General features: G+C 35.4%; 1 long non-coding RNA gene and 1 pseudogene across 2 annotated transcripts; both read left to right on the top strand.

Moving 5' to 3' along the window:
- The first annotated feature begins 18,010 nt into the window (after positions 1–18,010).
- On the top strand, positions 18,011–18,141 carry LOC150032261 (U5 spliceosomal RNA; annotated as a pseudogene).
- A 194-nt stretch (positions 18,142–18,335) lies between these two features.
- On the top strand, positions 18,336–22,049 carry LOC150032260 (uncharacterized). 2 transcript variants are annotated; one of them, XR_016525132.1, is made up of 3 exons: positions 18,336–18,555; positions 21,222–21,311; positions 21,745–22,049. It is a non-coding gene; the product is annotated as an uncharacterized LOC150032260 (long non-coding RNA). The 2 variants fall into 2 exon arrangements; XR_016525131.1 differs by lacking the exon at positions 21,745–22,049 and having other exon boundaries at positions 18,383–18,555; positions 21,222–21,486.
- Positions 22,050–22,713: the final 664 nt, after the last annotated feature.

The raw sequence follows: 22,713 nt of genomic DNA, 5'->3' as shown, positions 1-22,713 counted from the left end.
ATGACTGGAGGCTTGGTGGTCCTTTGTTCGAAGGGAGGATTGTTGGGAATGCGACCAAAGTCCCACATTGGTTAGATTAGTGGAGGATCATGGGTATATAAGTGAGAATGACTATCTCCATTGGTATGAGGCTTTTTGGGGTGAAACTAAAAGCAAAACCATGAGGGTTTATGCCCAAAGTGGACAATATCATATCATTGTGGAGATAGTTTGAGAATCGTTGTCTCATCAAGTGGTATCAGAGCATGCTCCTAAATTAACCATGCTTAGTAGAATCCTCGGTGCCGAACAAAGATGGAGCCATGCTCGGTAGAATCCTTGGTGCCGAACAAAGATGGAGCCTTGGAAGTAGTCGTGGTGGGATCCGTGGTTGAACTATATTGGATAGGCGGTATTCTCGGGTGAAAAAGGAGTTAGCCTAGATTTGAGTTAGATGGATGGATGACTGTTTGTGGGGAGGCTCAGTGGTGTTCGAGGGGAGGATTTTTGGGAATGCCACCAAAGTGGAGCATTGGAAGTAGTCATAGTGTGATCCGTGGTTGAACTCTATCGGATAGGTGGTTTGCTCGGGTCAAAAGGTGTTAGCCTAGATATGAGTTAGACGGATTGATGACTGGAGGCTTGGTGGTTCTTTGTTCGAAGGGAGGATTGTTGGGAATGCGACCAAAGTCCCACATTGGTTAGATTAGAGGAGGATCATAGGTATATAAGTGAGAATTACTAACTCCATTGGTATGAGGCCTTTTGGGGTGAAAACAAAAGCAAAGCAATGAGGGTTTATGCCCAAAGTGGACAATATCATACCATTGTGGAGATAGTTTGAGGGTCGTTGTCTCATCACATGTTTAATATAAAACTCGTGTCACATCACTTTCTCGATAACAATCTCAAATTTCATTCTCTTTCTTTGATCTATAGAGGGTTCAAGGCCCCCAATTTCTTTTCTTGGATCTTTGTGCTACCTTCATTGCCCAACTTTGAGTCCTCTAAAAAGCACATAATTTTAAATCATTAGATAATGGGCTTGTGAATGAAAATTTCACCGGCATAAATTATTTATCATCTTACAGAATTTTAGTTCTTCTTCCTTTTCCCTCTTTAGATGGATAGCTCAGCCTTGTGTAAATCTGATTTTCGATTGTAGAAGTCATCGATCTTGATGTCCAATATTTATTGGTGATGCCTATTACTCTATCCTTCTTCATTACCAACAAAAAGAGAACAATCTATTTAACTTCTTATGAAGTGTTGTAATTTAAAGGAATTTTTGTATTTCATATTTCTTTTAAAAGGATCAGATCCCATAGCGGAAGCATTGTGAAACCCTTGCATCTCGCAAATCAATTTTTACATAAACAAAAAAAGAAAACTAAAACAGAATATACGTAGAGCAGACATGTAAATAGCATGCTGTAGGAAAATGATGTAACCATTCTTACCTTTGTAGATTCCAAGCTCCTAGAACGATCCTCTAGATGTTCCACCGAATGACTCTTCCAACGATCTTGAACACAAATGTTTCTTCGAATAATCTTGAATATAGCCATGAAAGTAACATTGTTATTCTCAAAGATTCCAATAGAAGGTTAAGTGGTATCCACCTATTGGAAGAGGGTGAGGAGGAAAACCTTTTGGGAGAGTAGAGAGCATTTCTTTGCGGCTTAGGGAAAAATTGCACAATGAATGCTTGCTAATTCTATTGTGTTCTGTGTATCCCAAAAAGGCCATAAGGAAGACTTTATATAGAGAACAGTTAACCCCTTCTCCTTGTCTTTTTCCAATTTTTCCTTGTGCACAATTAATTAAGTAAACTTATTTAATTAATTAGCACATGAATAACTATTTATACATTAAATCCAACTTAACTTCTATATATTTAGTTATCATAAATATCATATGTATATGTGCAAGACCTCTCTATTAATTAATTCTTTGTGAACTTAATTCACTTGAATTAATTATATGAATCTTATTCAAATGTTTCTTTCCAATTGAATTTGAATTATAGACCGTATCTATAATCAATTACATGTTAATCATATTAATATAAAGTTTTCTTAAATTGATTTGAGCATTTAAAATCATCCCTCTATAATATCATTTAGTGAGCTCAAGGGACCTGGTGGACACTCATCTACTTACCCCTCTTAGGCCAATGAAAAGGTAGAGCTCTTTATTCAAGTCACCGAGATACCACTTAAGAGAACACTTATCTACTTACCCAAAAGAAGGGAAGAAGTGAATTCTATCTTGTATTATTATGTTCCCAGCTCCTCACTCCATCTTGTCCCTAAAATATTGAGTCAGCGAACTGGCCACCTCACCCATACAAATCAAAGGCCTGAGAATGGACTATCAGTTAAGAGCAGATGGAGTGCTACTAAACGAAGGTAGAATATGTGTACCTAATGCCTTAGCACTTAAGTAGGCTATTTTGGAAGAGGCACATAGTTCAATTTATGCTATGCATCCAGGCAGTACGAAGATGTATAGAACTTTAAAGAAATCGTACTGGTGGCCTGGTATGAAAAGAGAGATAGCAAAGTATGTTGACAGATGTTTAGTGTGTCAGCAAGTTAATCCTGAACGATAAATGCCAGCGGGATTGCTTAATCCACTCCCAGTGCCAAAGTGGAAGTGAGAGCATGTTACGATGGATTTCTTGTTTGGTTTGCCTAAGACACCAACAAGCTATGACGGTATATGGGTAATTGTTTATTGATTGACAAAGACAGCTAAGTTTTTACCCGTTACGATTACTTTTACCCTAGACAGGTTAGCTAAGCTATATGTTGACAGAATTGTGAGTCCGTTTGGAGCTCTAGTTTCAATTGTATCAGACCGAGATTCTAGGTTTACATCGAAGTTCTGGCCTAGCTTGCAGAAAACTATGGGTACCAAACTATATTTCAGTATAGCTTTTCATCCACAGACGAGTGGTCAATCTGAGTGGACGATACAGACACTAGAGGACATGTAGAGGGCATTTGTATTGCAGTTCAAGGAAAGTTGGGATACGAATCTATCGTTGATTGAATTTTCATATAACAACAGTTATTATTCGAGTATTGGACTGAATCCGTATGAGGCTTTGTACGGGAGACTATGTAGGACTCTAGTATATTGGAATGAAGTGGGAGAAAGAAAACTATTAGGCCTAGAACTTATTCAGCAGACGTCAAATAGTGTTAAGATTATAAGAGAAAATCTTAAAACAGCTCGAGACAAACAAAAGAGTTATGCAGATAAGCGGAGAAGAGAATTAGAATTCGAAGTTGGTGATAAGGTATTTCTTAAGTTGTCCCCGTGGAAAGAAACCATTGGACCTTACGGAATAATAGAGCGAGTTGGCCCAGCGGCGTACATGTTAGAGTTACCTCCAGAGTTATCTCGTATACACGATATGTTTCATATGGAGATGCTAAGAAAGTATGTGCCAGATCCTACCCATGTGTTACCTGAACAACCAGTGCAGTTGAAAGAAAATTTGTCATACGAAGAGGAACCAGTGAAGATTCTTGACAGGAAAGAGTAGTTCTTGAGGAACAAGACCATACCTTTAGTAAAGGTATCATGGAGAAACCATATTTAACGACCCGACCTCTTAGGACTTAAGTTAGGCCGTTACTAAAAACATGCATGCATGGAACTCAAAACAACACTCTATTATGGCGAAATAAATGCTATTTAAATAAGGTAAATTCAAAAGACTTTCATTAAATTCAAATATTAAAACAATAGTAGGGTACCCAGAAATCATAAATGATAGTAATTAAGTTTGAAAAACGATTCTTAAAAGTATGTTTTAAACATTAAAACTAAAAGTTAAGAGAAACATGAAAAGAACTCTAAATTTTATGATGCGGATTTCGCTTGTCCATCGCCGGTATATCTCTACCCTTACCTGAAACAACAACATAAGAAAGAATGAGTATAAAATACTCAGTAAGTAACCCCACTACTGGGGTCAGGCTGGGCATATATGTCCTCTAGATACCCACCTCTTGTGAAACATATAAACTGCTCTAGTCCTCATGGGAAAAATATACACATGAAACAAGAAGGAGACTGAGTCCTATCCTAATGTAGTTAAGTATGCCCACTACCTCTGGTGAATCCCGAAGGAGACAAAAACTGATGAATTTCAAAGGAGACATAAACTGGTGAATTCCGAAGGAGACACAAACTGGTGAATCCCGAAGGAGACACAAACGCGTGAATCCCGAAGGAGACACAAACTGGTGAATCCCGAAGGAGACACAAACGCGTGAATCCCGAAGGAGACACAAACGCGTGAATCCCGAAGGAAACACAAAATCTAATGGGCATCTATCTAATCAGTAAGGACATTTTCACAGTCTCATCATCATAATCATCACTGTACAAATCTATGACATACATATAAACCTCAATATCATGGCTCTACAACATACACATATACCTCAACATCGTGGTTCTACAACATACATGTATACCTCAACATCATCAGATCAAATACAACCACATGGAAGCACATAACATCTTATACTAGCATTCAAGTGTCTATGTGCATAAATAAATAATTCAGGTCTCGTACCAGAACATACTTTGATCATATTATACTATTAGTCTATCATGCTGTCATTCTGCCATAACATTCATTTATCATGCTAGCATACATCTAATGCCTAGCCCGTGGGTAGTTCTTGTAGTAAGATTACTTACCTCAAAGTTAAATCCAAAGAAGCCCAAGCAAACTTATCCTTTTCAAGACAAGTAACACCTAAGATAAATCCAATATTTAAATCAATATTTTGGGTCTAACTCCAATTAACCAAATTATTCAAAGACCTCCAATTTTACTTTACCTAAACTATAGTTCGGTCTAAACTTATTTCCAAAACCCACTTCTGTTGGTTACCTGAACATACACAAAGTTCAAAATTAATAACTTAATTCTCCACAATTAATCTTAATTCAAAATAACCACCCAACAACTTACTCCACACTTACCAAAGTTCAAAAGATAATTGGCCTTTACTTTGATGAGCAACACCCTAAACGTCTCAAGTCTTGAATTTAAAATCCAAACCAAGGAGATGTTAACAATTTTAACCCAAAACCAAAACATATAAAATTTAATCTAACCATCCCTAAACTGATTGGTGTTCAAGAGTAACCACAAGCATCGCAAACCTTATACAGAACACCTGTAGAACAACCTTGAATCCAGTGGATGGTCACTTCAACAATTTCCAACTCTAATCTAAAGTCAAATAATGCAACCAAGGTTAACTCTCATTCCAAACTTAATGGGCATCCAAAAATCCTTTAAGAAACCCAACCCAACAAGAAAAGATCTTACCCAAATCCAAGATTACCTTGAGATCACGCAGTGGCGGCGAGTGAACCCAAGCAATGGCTGAGGCTTCGATGGTGATAAAAACATTGATGACTGAATGTGGACGGCTGGCTGGGGTGTTGAATGGCCTCACGGAGGCTAAGACGAGAGTGAGGCACGTGGCTAGAGGGCGTCAAGCGACGGTCGGATGACTCCACTTGACGGACGACCTAGCATGAGGGCTGGGCAAGCAGATCGGGCAACAGATGCACGGATTCGGATGGTAGGCTTTGAACGCGATCGGGCGTTGCCGAACGGTGGGCGTCAGCTGGGAAAAACCTCGACAGCGGGCGACTAGGGTTGGACCGGCGGCATCTGGATGACGGGCTGAGAAGATCAGCTGCTGGTCGAGGTCGACAGCGGGAGTGACACGGTGCAGTGAGGCGTCGATGGCAGCTGGAGGAAAAAGAAATTGAGGGAGGGGCGCCGGATGCATGAGGAAGAAAGGGGGGTTTGATTTTTTTTATAAATAATAATAATAATAATAATAATAACTAAAAAAGGAAATAAGTATAATTATACTTTATTCTTTTTCCCACTTTATACTATTAAATTCCTTTCCTTTTCAAAAGAAAATTAATTCCTGCCATTAATTTTCAAATTGAATAATTTCACGCCAACAATTAAATTCCGCAATTACACTTGACTTCCAAAATTCCAAAAATACCCTCAACAATAAAAGGAAATACTGAAATTACATAGAAATATAAAAAAAGTTTTGGGGGGTGTTAAACCATAGCACTGAAGAAGCTACATGAGAAGCTGAAGAGCAAATGAATAATAAGTATCTGCAGTTGTTTAATTGACGGACTTGTAGCAAAATTTCGAGGACGAATTTTTCTTAAGGGGAGGTAAAATGTAAACCCTGAACCCTAATTTCCCTACTTGGGTATGTTCCTACTGAAACTATTATGGTGAGTAGGTTAATGTGAGAACTAATGTTTAGTTGTAGGGAAAAGGGTGAAGAGTTAGAAGAAATGTGTAAGTTTGGAAGCTTGACTCTTGGGTGAAGCTAGAAAATTGGCTAAGTGTGTAGCCCATGCATTGGCTTTGTGTTAGGTGTGGGAGTTGAGCCATGGGCATTGGCCTTACCTATTTGTTGAGGTTAGTTGGGCTCTTAAGAAAGCCAAGTGTGGCTGAGTGAGGAGAAGCCATGCGTTGGTTGTGCATGCCAAGAAAAGTAGTATGAGAGCAAGCAATCCTATGCATGGGCAAGACATGCAGAAACCAAGTCTTGTGAGGTTAGTATCGTGCGTCAGGATCGGGTGTGCACGCGCATGGGCGCTAGGCATTGGAGCGTTGCGCACGGATGATCGTATAGCTTCTTATGACGCTAGACGATAAGCTAGGCAATGCGCTAGACGATGAGTTAGACGATAGCGCTACACGATAGGCGTAAGCGCTAGACAATGGTCGTGATGTGCTAGACAATGGGCGTAAGCGTACACGATGAGCGAGAGCATCAGCAGGTGCAAAGCTAGACGATTGAGGCTTTGTCTAGGCGTTGAGCGCAAGGCGCTGGCTACTCAGTGTACGTTAGAACTATGCGTTGGAGTATGGCTGGCTGTGCGCTGGTCAAGCTTGGCATGCAATGAGTAGAGCTTGCGTTGATCAGGCTTTGCAAAGCTGAAAAGGCTGGAGTGGTGATGATTGAAGCCGAGAGGAGGCCAAAGCATAAAGTACATGCGTTGGAATAGTTTGCGTGAGAACTATGGTGTGAATTGAACCTAGTTGAAAGCATACGATAGTAGGTGAATCAATCAGTCTTAACCATCGATTAAGAGGCACCAGTTGTTCTAAGCTTCGAAATTAAATCCACTTGAACTGGAAGTGTCATGTAAACATTTATGAAAAATGGTGGGTGGTAGTATAAAAGGGAGGACGAACTTCAAAAAGTCAGTTTGAATAATTCCTCCGTGTAAATTGACAGTTCTTGGTGTCGTTGAAAAGCACTGAGAGTCTAGTTTTAGAGGTAGTGTTTTCAAAAGAAGATCTCACCGGAATAAGACCGGAAAAAAAAGAAAGTGACAAGAGGTTCAGTTCATTGGTGAATCTGGTCCGTCGATGAAGAATTGAGGCTCCAGAACAAATTCCAAAGAGTTTGAAGCTGAAATTTTAAGGTAAGCTTTCTATGACAATTGTACAAGTTTGTAGAAGGAAATTTCTTGAGATGAGCCTTAGAATTTTAGTTATTAATGAAGTAAATCAAATCTGGAATTCTATGAACAAATAGAGCTACTTGGGTTGAGTAAGTTGGCAGCTCACAGTAGGTGCTCGGGCAGACTAAAGGTTGAGCACTCCTATGCGTTTGACCTACTATTTGGGTTGAGGAGGTTGCGTTGAAGTCTTGGACGCATATATGCCTATGTGAATGACCATGTGTGGCTGAAGGAACACTTAGAGCAACTATTGATTGCATAGTGGGCATGCGTTGGTGAAGTGTGTTGTCCGCATAGCAAGAGCCAAAGTCTCAAGGAAATTTCTAAGTACTTGACCTATAGCCAGGCAGCAAGAGTCAAATCCTCCGAAGATAGCTCTACATCTGCTCTGCCACTTATAGTCAAGAGTTCTAGTAACCCGTCAGCTAGGTGCTTACTGTAAATATTTATACACATCTTGTAGTTGTTACATGTAGGGACTAAGTTTGGGAGTTGGGACTTATGAGACTTGTGTTGTAAATTCTGTATATGTTTTGAGTTTAATGGTTAATGTTTGTTTGGCCTTAGTAGCAGTCGCGGTGTTTGAGATTGCATGTTGTTATTAGATTATTTAACAAGAGTTAGTAGGCAGTAAGTGTCATAAAAGGATTGATAACTACTGCAGTCATTTCCTTACCTGAGCTAAGATAGTAGTCTGAGAGGGGGTGTGATAGCAGTTGGCTACTACACCACTGTTGTCACAATATAACTTGATGGGAAAGTCCATATTTGGAACCACATCCAAATCTCTTAGGAACTTCCTGAGCCAAACTACTTCCTTTGCTACCATACAAGCAACTACATACTCAGTTTCCAATAGAATCTGCAATTTATCCTTGTTTGATGCAACGCCATATTACAGCTCTCATGTAAAGGGTAAACATTGCTCCTGTTGGGTTTTATGTCCTAAATCACATGGTTTATAAACAATAAAACTTATTCTGAAAATTCAAAAAGTTATTATTGAATATATGAATTGCTTATTTCATTTTAGAAATAAATCCAATAAACTAGGATCCATGACTATTACATGAGTACTTGAACTTTATGTGGATACATAAAAGTGGATCGGGTTCGAGTAAATAGTCAAAATGATCTATAGTATAAGGATAAGGATGGGTGCCTTATTTTGATAACACTAGTGGATGCGACTCACTCTATAATTGTTATAAGGAGTTGTAATGTGCTGCAGACGATGTGATCCTAATACCACGAAATAAGTCATTCTTACTTTATAACGTTGTTTATTGTTTAAGACTAACTATTTCAAAACAATGACCTAGGTAACTTGACCTTAATCCTGAGCTAAATATGAACTCCTATTTATTCGGGATTATCCTTAGATTTGCACAGGTGAGGGTTGGCTCAACAGCGCTGGCTTAATAAACCTCCATTTCAGGGGTAAGAACTAGTAGATAGTTGGGGACATAGGGTGCTAGATGGAATTCACTCCTACCCGCTTTCAGGGATAGTAGAGAGGTTGTTCCCTTAAGTCTAACTCCAGGTCTTAAACAAGGGGCCCCACCTTCTCATTGGCTCGAGAGGGACTCAGTTTATTGATCGAATCACAAACCAATTATTCATTAGAGGATCAGTGGGGCTTAAGAAACAAGAGGTAATCTTGAGGGTAAAACAGACATTTGACCCAGTCGTTATTATGAACAACCTGTGAAGGGTTAACTTACTAATCATGGTTATATCGAGTGGACATAATATATCTACAATGAGGGGACTGCAGACATGGGCTTTAGTGGATAACCCATTAGTTAACGAATGGGTGTTAATTTGGTGTAAAGAGTTTAGCTCAGGAAATAGTTAATTTCAAAATTAAACGCATAATTATATCACATATAATTACTAAGTCCCTAAATTCTAATCTGTAGGCTCACAAGGTCCCCCTACTAGTTCATAAATAGATTAACCTTAGAGTAGCGTAATAAGTTATTTGAAACGTTCAAATTAGAATTCAGGGAATTAGTAATTATATGTGATATAATTATGCGTTTAATTTTGGAATTAAATAGAATTGGAGAATCAATTAATATTTAAATATGATTTAAATATTAAATTCATGAATAGGAATTCATGATGGTGGAATTTGTGTAAAATTAATTTAATATTTGATATTAAATTAATTAGAATTAATTAAATTATTTAATTAATTATTTATTATTAATTTTATTAGAAAATTAATTAATTAATTAATTTTGTAAAATTAATAAAGTTATCAATTTTGAACACAAAATTGATTTTGGAAATCAAATTTGTAAAACAAAAATTGAAAACAACAAAATGGAAAAAGTGGGAAATCTTCATTTTCTTCTTTGTAGTAGCTCACTCATTTTCTACCAAATCCTTGAGTCAAATTTCCAAGCATGAGCTGCTCTTCATGCAACAATCTTCATTGCATGATAGTCCTGCAATAAATAGGGAAGATTGAAGTGGACATGCAAACTGATGTACTTCATGAGTTTTTGCTGAAAAGCTTGAGAGGTTGAAAAAAGTGTTCTTCAAGTTGCAGCAGTATGCTTGTTCTCCAAATTCTCTTTATTCAAGCTTATTTTGAGTCCCACAGCTCAATATAAGGCTCCAAGAGAATAGTAGGGAAGACCTTGAGGTAGTTTACAAGTTCCACAGACTTGCAGCTGAATTCGAGATTCAAGTGGTTTTACAAAGGTATGTCATGAAACCCTTTTATTAGTTTATGAGCATGCTTAATTTATAGCCAAAATTAATAAATTAGAATGTTTATTGGTCCTTGTTGCTTCTGCTGCATGCTGGTATACTCCAACAGATCTTGACATGGGTTTCCTAGAATTCTTGTTAGTTTTGAAATCAAAGGTTATGTATCCTACAAGGATCAAATTCTTAGCTCTATACACCTGCTTATAGTCCTTCGTTCTCTTAAGATACTTGAAGATGTTGTTAACCACAACCCAGTGGTCTAACCCTGTATTGGACTAGTACCTACTGACTATTATAATTGAATAATAAATGTTTGACCTAGTGTAGAGAGTTGCATACATTAAGCTGCTCACAGCTGAGTATAGGGAATATGTCTCAAATCCTCAACTTCTTGAGATGTCTTAGGATACTGTTCCTTAGACAAGTTACCCCATGTCCGAAAGATAATAAACCCTTCATAGAGTTATGCATCGAATATCGAGTCAACATTTTGTCAATATAAGTTGCTTGAGATAAAGCCAACATTTTGTCCTTGCACTCCCTAATAATTTGGATCCCAAGTACATACTACGACTCTCCCAAATCTTTCATTTGGAGTTTAGCTGCCAGCTATTCCTTGATGTCAGTAAGGTACCCTACATCATTTCCAATGAGTAGGATATCGTCCACATAAAGTACTAAGAAAGCTACTTTTTGTTGATGATTTTCTTGTAGATACAAGGTTCATCGATGTTTTGATCAAAACCAAAGGATTTGATCGTTGTATCAAATATAATGTTCCATGATCTGGATGCTTGTTTCAACCCATAAATGGATGGACTCAGCTTTCAAACCTTTTTCTTCTAACTTGGGATATGAACCGACTGAGACATAAAGATATTCTCTTCAAGATTGCCATTAAGAAAAGCGTCTTGACATCCATTTGTCATATCTCATAGTCATAATATGTGGTTATGGACAAGAGAAATCTTATAGACTAAAACAAGCAATAGGGAAAAAAAATGTTTATAGTCAACCCCTTCCCTCTGACTAACTCTTTGCACAAGTCTAGCTCTGAAGGTCTATACCTTTCCAGCTACATTTCTCTTTCTTTTATTGATCCATTTACACCCTATGGGTTTAACCCCTTAGGTGGATCTACAAGCTCCTATACTAAATTGAAGTATATAGACTCCATTTCAAGGTCCATGACTTTGACCTATTGGTCCTTGTCTACATCATTCATTTAGGACAATGGATCCTCAATACCATCATCTAGTAAGACAACTCGAGTTTCAGTTAAACCCAATTAACAGTCATATTATATCATAAACCTCCCACTGCATCGAGGTACTCTCAAAGATTGAGAAAAACGAGACTGACCTGAAGTGTTGGCTTTTCAGTACCTCTTGATCAAAGACTAACTGCATCAATAACCCTTGTTGATCATTCAGTAGCTTCACTTAATACTATTTTGCTTCATGGTTTATGATCTCGCATGTGGTCTTCCTCTAAAAATGTAGCATTTGTCGATACAAACATCTTATGTTCTTGAGGGTCATAGAATAGACCACCTCTCATTTCCTTAGGGTAACCAACAAATTGGCATAATCTTGAACGAGGTTCCAACTTCTTAGGATTTCTTAGTAACATACATGTGCAGGACAACCATAGATTTTGAAGTAATGTAAAATCGGTTTATGCCCCCTCCATAACTTGGAAGGTGTTTCATAAACACTCTTCGAGGGAGCATTGTTCAAGATGTGAACTGTAGTCTTTACTGCATACCCCCAAAACGACTTAGGAAATTGAGCATAACTCATCATAGAAAGAACCATATCTAATAAGGTTCTATTTCTCCTCTTTGATACACAATTATGTTGAGGTGTACCAGGTGCTGAAAGTTGGGATTGAATTCATGTTCTATCATATAGTCTTGGAATTCTAAATCCATGTACTTTCCACCTTGTATAAACAAAAATAGTAAACTAAAATAGAATATACATAGACCAAACATATAAATAGCATGGTGTAGGGAAATGATAGAACTATTCTTACCTTTGTAATTTCCAAGCTCCTAGAACAATCCTCTCGATTTTCCAACAAACAACTTCTCCAATGAACTTGAACACGAACGTTTCCTCGAACAATTTTGAATACGACCACGAGAGTAACCTTGTTATTCTCAAAGATTATAATAGAAGGATAGGTGCTATCCAACTATTGGAAGAGGGTGAGGAGGAAAAGTCTTTGGGAGAGTAGAGAGGATTTCTTTTGTGGCTTAGGGAGAAAATTGCACAATGAATGCTTGCAAGTCTGTTGTTTTCTATGTGTCCTCAAAAGGGCCATAAGGAAGATTTTATATAGAGAAGGGTCACCCCTTCTCCTAGTTTTTTTCCAATTTTTTTCTTGTGCACAATAAATTAAATAACGTTTATTTAATTAATTAGCATATTAATTAAATAACTATTTATATGTATATGTTCAACACCTTTCTATTAATTAATTCTTTGTGAATTTAATTCACTTAAATTAATTATTGAATCTTATTCAAATGTTTCTTTCCAAATTAATTTGAATTATAGATCGTATCCGTAATTAAATTCATATTAATCATATTAATAAATAATTTCCTCAAATTGGTTTGAACCATTCAAATCATCTCTCTTTAATATCCTTTAGTCAGCTAACCTAGTGGAGATCAAAAGCTCCAACGATATAGATTAATTGGCTAAATTCATTAACCAAGTTAATCGATATTTCTTAACTGTGGGTGCACTCCACTAAAGACCTACAAATGCACTATTCTCACCATAGATACATTTCTGTGTCCATGGATATAGACCAATAACAGTAAGTTAGTCCTTCACGAGTGTTCGTAACTCCAACTGGATCTAATTACCGTTTTACCTTTGGGTTAATTTTGCCTCCAATAACAGTAATTTTGACTCCTCTAATGAACAACCTATATATGGTCCAACCAATAAACAAAAAGTCCTCTCGAGCAAATGAGAGGGTAGGGCCTTTTGTTCAAGTCCCGGAGACACCACTTAAGGGAACATTCATTTACTTACCCTGAAGATGAGAAAGAGCGAATTCTGTCTTGTATTATTATGTTCCCAACACCCCACTCGGTCTTGTCCCTAAAATGGTAGGCATATTGAGTCAGCGAACTGACCACTCTCACCCATACAAATCAAAGGACAATCCCTCGTGAACAGAAGTTCATAATATACTCAAGATTAAGACTAAGGTGCCTAGGTCATCCTATTGAAATAGGAATCTAACTAGTTACCGATGTTATATCTAGTGGTTACTATTTCGCCATCTGATTATATGCAAACTCATTGCATGTGATACCCCCACTCGCATATCACCTACATGAATGGGAAAATAGGAAAGAAGTTTATGTTTCTCGAAGATAAATGGAAAAATAAAACTAATTCATTTATCTTTTTTTTTTTTTTTTGCTCCTTTTAAGGACAAAAAAACCATGGGAGCGCAACGAGTAGGAACTGAGCAATACGCCTGCAGAACCCAGAAAGTGGAAACCCAACGCGAAGGGTTTGGATTCGCCTCTCTCGTATATCCTTTTATATAAGAAAAATAGTTAGGCGCATCCGAACATTGTTTATTTTTATGCATTTTAACTAAATTGTTCCATCATATTTTTTATCTAATAAATCTTACTTTTTTTTTCTTTTTTGAAATATTTTAATATTTTTTAGATGTAAGTGATGAAAAATGATCCAAAGATAGCTGATGCTCTAGATGCACCAAAGTATTATCCTTTATATATAAATTTCTTCCAATACCATTTTTTCATTTTTTTCAATCATACAAATTGGGATGGAAGATTTGAATCAAGCACTTATTAATCTCAATATTTTTTAAATTTTAAATAAATTGTAATATAGTTTAATTATTTTGGTGCATCTATTTTTAGATGGTTATTTTTTAATATGGAATTATTGCAAGATCACATAAGATATTTCTTAGAGTTTGAAGATTTGATTTAGAATGAGCATGAAATGGAAAACTTCTTTCATATTTAGGAGGTTTGAATCTAGCTTCAACCCCTACCAGAACTAAAAATATTAATTTATTGTACATGTTTTACATTATTTGTTATTTAATTAATTTTTAAAATGAAGAGAAACCGATAATTTTTAATTCTACGTTGATAATTTGACTTTCTGGCAAAAGAGCCTACACAGATGACATATTTTCTACATTTATCTCAAATATTTATCAATTTTGATTTTATCTTTACTAATAAAAAAAATATTATCTAAGTTCATATAGCTCTTTTAATGTTCAAGAAAAATCTTGGATTCATTACTAAAGTAGATGTCTCCAATCATGTAGTTGATTTATATACTCTGCACTCAAGATATACAACTTCAAAAAAAAAAGGTCTAGAGAATTATTTGTTGCACAACATACAACAGAGAGTTTGAATTTCCTAGATATTCATGCCTCAACCTGTATTTGTTTTCTCAATATTAGCTTCATTTTCCTCTGTTATTTTAAATTCTCCCATCAATTTTAAGGAGATTCATAGATGGAGTCTACTATTGAGAAACCAAATGAGAATGTCAGAGATCTCAATAAGCAATTTTGATTTAAAAAGCACACTTTAAGAGATGGAAAGTGAAAATGTTGTTCTACCTTAATCTTCTCAAAGTGGCCTATGTCCTCTCAGAAAAAAAAAAAAAAAAAAGATTAATACTGAAAGCATGGATCTTAAAGAGTTCATGGGACACCAAGAGAAAATTTATAAGTATGAGAAAGATAAGTACATATGTTGGTATTGTCTTTTAAAATTTCTTATTGATCATTTTTATGATTATTATGATATACATTCACATCTATCAAGAAAATATGGAAAGCTTTCCAGAGTAAATATGATACTAAAGAAGCAGACGCAAAAAAAAAGAAATATGTAGCAAGTCGCTTCTTTCGCTTTCAAATGGTAGATGGAAAGTCTATAGTAGAGCAATGTAGAAGAGTTTCAGATGATAGTGGGTGAAGAAGAATCTGAAGGGATTAAGATCAAAGATAATCTTATTGTTGCCAACATAATTGATAAGCTTCCACCATCATGGAGAGAATTTCAAAAAATATACATCATAAGCAAAAGAAAATCTCTCTAAAAGTATTAATTACTCGCATTTGCTGGAATGAGGTTGATGGAACACTAGTTTGCTGGAATGAGGTTGGTGGAAGACAATTATTAGGGTCGGAGTTGGTACAGATGACTTTGTACAGTGTTAAGTTAATAAGAGAAAAATTTGAGAACTCAAGATAGACATAAAAGTTATGCAGACAAACAAATAACAAACCTAGATATGAGGAACACATGTTAAGTTAATCATGTCAAGTCCCCCTAATCATGTTTTTAATTCTTGTAAGCATGTAGCTATAATGTTAGAAATAGTTGAAATAGTATGGAAGATTTAATGAGTATGTGTGTGTAGGTAGAAATGAGGAAAAATCACTCAAGTGTTGAAGGGAGTGCTCTCGGATAGTAAATGGCAGCCAACACTTAGAAAAAAAATTGGAAAGGCTAAGGCAAATGGAGGCATACATGCAGTCAAGTTAAAGGGAGGTAGGAAGTTTCCTAAGTGTTAGTAGTTGTGCTCTCGGATGAGATAAGGGAACTAACACTTAGATGGAAATAACAAACCTAGATATGAGGAACACATGATCTTCTATAGGCTTAAGTGTCTAAGGGAGGAAATTGGAAAAGTCTAATAGGAGGTATGTGTCAATGGCCATTTGGAGGCTAGTAAAGGCCAAAGATAGAGGGTATACGGGCAGCTAAATCTTCCTAAGTAAATGCATGGTAGGCTCAGAGTGATGATTAAAAAGAATTAGTAGGCTTGGTCCGAGGCAAGGACTAAGAGGTCACAAGGCGTGTGATGGCTGGTGGCGTTAAAGGCCTAAGCATGTGGCTACCAAAAGGCTATGCAATGAAAAAGAGTGTTGAGGCATATTAGAGGTTAAGAAGGGCTTGATGAGCGGCAGGCCTAAGCACGAGCATCTAAGACAAAGCCAGTGTATGTTTTGGCTAACGATGGAATGAACAAGGGTGTGCGATGTTAGCTGAGATGTGCGTTGGCCTAGGAAGAAGACTAGCTTGGACGCCAACCTGGGCGTTGGTGGAAGACTTAAGCATTTAGCTTAATCACTCAGTTAATGGACTTAGTGGTGTGATTAGAGGCCATAAATAAGTGTTTAGTGCGCCAAATGTCATCTTAAGGAAGCTATCTGATCATGCAGCCTTGTTATAAAAGAAAGTTCGAATGTGGAGCGATTTGGGCATTTCACTCGTGCTAAAGAAGCGGGAATTGCTACCTACTTGAAGCTTGAATAGTGAAGAAGGTAATCCAGGGTTATAGGAAGAAAATTCTAATGGAATTGAGCTGAAAGTTGAAGAATTTCCTCAAGTGTTCGAGATTCTTAGGCTACTCAGACAAGTTGTAATGATTGATAAATTTCTAGCTTGCGGAGAGGAATTAGAGGCCGGAATATTAAGGTAAGCTAGCTAAGATGTCTGAGAATAAGTTCTTAGAAGGATGTTTCATGAGATAAAGTATGGAATTTTAGTTATTCAACTGGAATTTAAATCTGGAATTCTTGGTTGGATGAACAAGCAGGCATCTGCCATCCATACATAAGCAAGCCACTGACTGACCTAGTTATAAATATGAATGACATGTGAAGGATCGACTTACTGATCATGGTTAAATCAAGTGGATAGAAATATATATATAGTGAGGAGAGTGCAACTATCGACCTATAATGGTATGTCTCCGTAGTTAACGAATATTGATTAATTCGGATTAAAGATTTGAACCGATTAATCTCAAATCGTTGGAGCTCATGATCTGTAGGTCCATAAGGTCCCTCTACTAGCTCGTAAAAGATTAAACCTTGGATTAAAATTTTAGAGTTTAGATTTGAAATGTTCAAATTCAATTTTAGGGTTTGGATAATTATATTCGATATAATTAACCTTTAAAGTTATTGAAATTAAACGTATTTAGAGTGTCCAATATATTCAAATATTGATTTTTATCTAAGATTTATGCATGCTTGTAGTAATGTCTTGTTAGTAAATGTTAAAAAGTCGGGTCATTACAATCACAAATGCAAAATAAAAAAAGTCATCACTCTACAAAGGGAGAACTATGTACGTTAAGAGACCATGAAAAGTGCATTTGAAGTGATATCAAGTTGCATCTTGATAATGCAAACCGTATTATACATTTCATAGGTTATGAGCCCAATTATGGCGTTTCATGATAAGTGATTTTTTTTAATCATAACTAGTAAATGATATAAATGACCATTATCTACTAATTAACGTGAAAGAATTTAGGCCAATTTTATTTCAGGAAACATAATCCATTAGTGCCAATATGAAAAGTGGATACCATTTGATTATGTTTGTTATTGTTGATTTGTGTTTTGTAATCATAATGAAATGTGGGCTCACTAAATTGATTATAACCGAACAATAATTTATATGATGATTGTTTAGGCGAACAAGACTATGTTGCCTCACAAAGACCATTTTTTTTATAATTATATACAAAATTTTTAAATGATGAATTAATTTGATAATTACATAATGAATTTCAATTTTAGAGTGGTGTGATGCAGACACTAACTTCATTCTATTTCCCACACCGGTAAAGTTTGAAAAATGTACACCAATTGCTATATATGAAAATGTGTTCAGTAGCAAATATTAATATTGGAGTCGGGCGTTCAGCACAAGGCGAACTATTCTTTCGCCTTTTACTAATGAATACCATGTGCTGTGTCGACGGCTTCTTCTACCAACACAATAAAAAATATTGACAAATATAATTTTCATTGACAAAATTTTTATGCGTGGACAAAACATCATTTCTGCCGATGAAAATATATACGTAGGGAGAAAATTATGTGGTTTTAGTGAAACCCATGGAATTAGGTTTCTGTCAATGACGCAACTTGCATGGACATATAATTTCAGTATCTACCGACAAAAAGTGTGTGCGAACATAATCTTTTTAAATCCTAAATTTTATTTTTTCTCCACAATTTCTTAAAACCCTACCCCACTTTCATTTTTCCCCACACTTTTTATCACCCCATTCCTTTCCCTCCTCACTCTCCTCCCTATTTTCTTTTTCTCTCATCATTCTCACGCAAACTCTAACACAACCCACGTTCCACTCGCTTGCCGCTACGCACAACCAACGTCAGTTCATGCACTGTATGCCCGTTTGCTCGCCACCACTGTTAATTTTGGTTGAGGCAAGCTCTTCTATCTCTCTTTTTTTTTGTCTTTTTTTTCTTTCTCTTAATTAAATCCCACTTTCTCTCATCTGTCAACTCAATTTCACTGAAATGGTGAGCAAAATCTCAATCTCTCTTTACGTTTCATTCGACACTAGGCTTGAAAGCTTTTTATCATCTTTGTCTCCATCGTTTCTACGTTCTTATGATCCACACGTCTTTCGTTTGTAATGCCTGTTGCTTTTGATTCTTGCAAATTAATTGGAGTTACTACTTGCTTCTTATTGGACTTGTGTAAATCATTTCAATTTTGCCCTTGAAATTGTATTATGGATATACTATAATTGGACTTCTTATTTCGTGTTGCTAATATTTAATTGGGAGTTCACATCCGCCCAAGTTTTGGTTTTGGAGTCATGACCAGAACATTTTCATTTGAGATTGAAAACTACACTTAGACATTTTGAGGTATTTTTTATATTAAAATATATCTTAGACACTTTTTAGGAAATTTCTAGTTGGTTTTGATAACCAACGTGACACTGAGAAACTTTTTTTAGAGAATTTCTAGTGGGTTTTGATTATTAAATCGTCCTTAAATATTTTAAGTTGTTTTGAGAATTGAAGTCTCAATCACTTTTTGGAAACTTTATAGGTTAGTTTTGAGATTGAAAGTCATATTTAGGCATTTTAAAGGTCTTTCTGAGAGTTAAAAGTGTCACTTAGTCACTCTTTAGGTACTTTTTAGGTTGGGTGAAAAGTTTCCCTCACACATTTTTAAGTTATTTTGAGATTTGAATTGTCACTTGGGTAATTTTTAGGTAATTTGCAGTTAGTTTTGAAAATCAAAATGATATCTAGGAACAATTTATAGGTTGTTTTGAGAGTCAACAAGTCTCTCTGACATTTTCTATGAACTTTCTAAGTTGTTTTCACTTAGACACTTTTAAGATATTATTTAGGTTGGATTATTTTCATTTTGTTTTCTGTTTGTTGAATGTATCTATATGACCCTTCAAAATAGACAACAAACTCTCTAGATCTTTAGACTTAGAGTTCTTTCAATAATTGATCAATATAACTTATTGATAGGGTAGTTAAACAATTTGTCACTTTCTTTGTTGTGAATTAGTTAATTTTTATGTTTGTTTAAAATTGAGTTGTATATATATAGCAATTATGATATTATTTTGTGTATGTTCCGATAAAGGAAAATATTGTTGATTTCCACATGCATAAGTAAAAAAAAAAAGGTATATGTATTTTTATTTTTTCAATAAAAAAACCATGGCAGACATTTAATAACGGACAGTTATCAATAAAATGTAGGTGAAAAACCAACACTAAAGATGATGTTCAATATCGGTTGAAAACCGACATTGAAAGTAGTATTCATTGTTGGTTAAAAACTGGCATGACATTGAAGGTAATTGACATTGAAATCTTGGTCATCTATAATGCTAGTTTTTAAACTGACATTAAAGACATTTTGTTAACGATCTAAATGGTTCTTTTTGTCCTGAGGTGAAATTTGAGTTTTGACTAATTTCTTTCTATTTTAGAGATTTAATTCTAAGTAAATTTTCACTCGATTGTATCCCTTTTTCGACGATGCACATCTGAGAAGAGTGTTGTGTTAATCTTGGGGAGCAACTGGCTTTTTGCAATTTAGTACCGAGGTTACACTGATTTTGCTTTCAAGGTAATAGATCTTCTGCGACATAACAATGATTTAGACCCAGAATTGATGACGACTAACAACATTTTATGAACTTTGTGAAGCTCGAAAGGATTTTGCTCATCAGTGCACCTTGTGCTTTAAAACACAACGAGTTCTACTTTTAATTTTACAACTCTGTTTTTCATGATTTTATTGGGAGACGATTTATCAGTTCATAGATGTCATCTCTTTTCAAACTTTGTAATCCGGGTTCATTAGATTTATTTATTTATTACTTTTTAAGTAAATATCAATTTATTCCCTAAACTTTGGGTGTTGTATGCATTTAAACCCTGAATTAAGAATTGTATCAATTTAAACCTTGAACTTTGGAGTTGTATCAATTTAAACCCCAAATTAATAATTATATCGATTTAAACCCTGAATTCTTATAAGTGTATCAATTTAAACCTTGAACTTTCATAATTATATCAACTTAAATCCTCAATTATTTTTTATTTGGATATATTTATAAAAATTTGGGATTTAAATTAATATATTTATGAAAGTTTAGGGTTAAATTGATACACGTAAGAAAGTTTAGGGTCTAAATTGATACAATTGTTAGTTTGGAGTTTAAATTGATACAACTCTTAAAATTCAGGGTCTAAATTGATACAACCCCTAAAGTTTAGGGTATAAATTGATACAATTTTTAACTTAGGATTTAAATTGATACAAACCCCAAAGTTTAGGGTTATAAATTGATATTTGTCAAAACTTTTTTTAAGGAAGCATAACTATTTCATCAAGATCCTGTTTGATAACTATCTGGTTTTTATTGTTTTTAAAAATTAAATTGGTATTTTTACCTCCAAATTTCTTTATTTGTTATCTACTTTTTACCAATGGTTTAAAAAACCAACCAAATTTTAAAAGCTACTTCTTTTAGTTTTCAATATAGTTTCTCCTGCCCAAGCAATTAAACTTTTTCCTTTGATTATTTTATTTTATTCTTTTTTAGATCGATGAAGAAATTCTTCAGGAAGTTGTAAAGATGGGATTTGACAGGAATCAGCTGGTGGAGTCTCTTTGTAACCGAATTCAAAATGAGGTGCATCATTAATTAGACTTATTGTCTTAAGAAATTTGAAATTCTTCCTTGCTAATAGTTACTGATGATCATTGTTATTGAGAATATATTCAAGGTTACTGTTGCTTATTATTTGTTCTTGGAAAACTGATTCCATGTTTCTAGTGGCTTATCTTTGAGCTGAGTTTCAGGAGACTACGGTATTCTTGTTTCTTGTCCCTACTTTAAATTTCTAGTCTGAGAAACACGTATTTCCATTTTATACTATTAGAAAAAACTACCCAAAACCACCCTCCAGAGTGCATCTTGCTGAAGATGTTGAGGAGTAAAAGAAAATAAGTAACCTAATAACTGTTGGTTTCTTGCTTTTTCTATAATGTCAAAAGATGTAACCTAGAAACTGATGCTACCAAATATATGAAATATGATTGTACTCTTTGGTCTAACTTGGCAGTCTCGAGCTCATCCTCGTGAAATTAAGACTGAAGTTCTTAAAGCCCTACGAGAGCTCAATGTTACTTAAAAGAGAATTGGACACTACAATATGAAATGTAGATGGCTACCTGGAATTTAAGGCCATCATGAAGGCATGATTAATAACCCTGTGCATAGTAATCATTATTTCGTGGATGAATTGACCATCAATAAAAATGATGGCGATGTAAAATTACCAAATGTTATCAAGTGTCAAGCACATGTATCTTTCTGTCTATTGGGTCATTTGAAAGAAATTTACCAATTTACCAGGCTGTTCCATCTTCTCGCATTGATTGAAATGCATTTCATAGTTTTCAATATAAACTTCCATCCATTCCTGAACCCACTACACCTATAGAGAGTAAGACCTTTGATTAACACATTTCCTACGCTTGATTTATTCTCAACTTGTTTCATAAATGAGTTATTGTTATTTCATGTTTAACAAAAAGATAATGTTCAGCACGTGTCATGTCACTTTCTCGATAACAATCTCAAGCTTCATTCTCATTCGTTTTTGCTTTGGTTTTGTTGTCAGTTGTACAAAACATGCAAAGAAAAGTATTTGCTTGATATACAAAGGGTTCAAGGCCTCAATTTCTTTTCCTGTGTCTGTGTGCTGCCTTCTTTGCCCAGCCTAGCAGAAGCGTTGTGAATGCCTTACATCCCAAAAATCAATTTTTACGTAAACTAAAACAGAATATATATACAACAAACATGTAAATAGCATGTCGTTGGGAAAGGATAAAACCATTCTTACCTTTGTAGATCTTCATGCTTCTAGAACGATCCTCTCGATGTTTAAAAAATGGTAGGCATATTGAGTCGGTGAACTGGCCACCCTCACCCAAACAAATCGAAGGACAATCCGTCGTGAACAAGAGTTCATACTATACTCAGAATTAAAATTAAGTTTCCTAGGTCATCCTATTGAAATAGAAAACTA

Source organism: Benincasa hispida, chromosome 12 (genome assembly GCF_027475165.1).
Source record: "Benincasa hispida cultivar pf3 chromosome 12, pf3_genome.v1.1, whole genome shotgun sequence".
Taxonomy (NCBI): Eukaryota; Viridiplantae; Streptophyta; class Magnoliopsida; order Cucurbitales; family Cucurbitaceae; genus Benincasa; species Benincasa hispida.
This window is presented reverse-complemented; position numbering and strand designations above follow the sequence as displayed.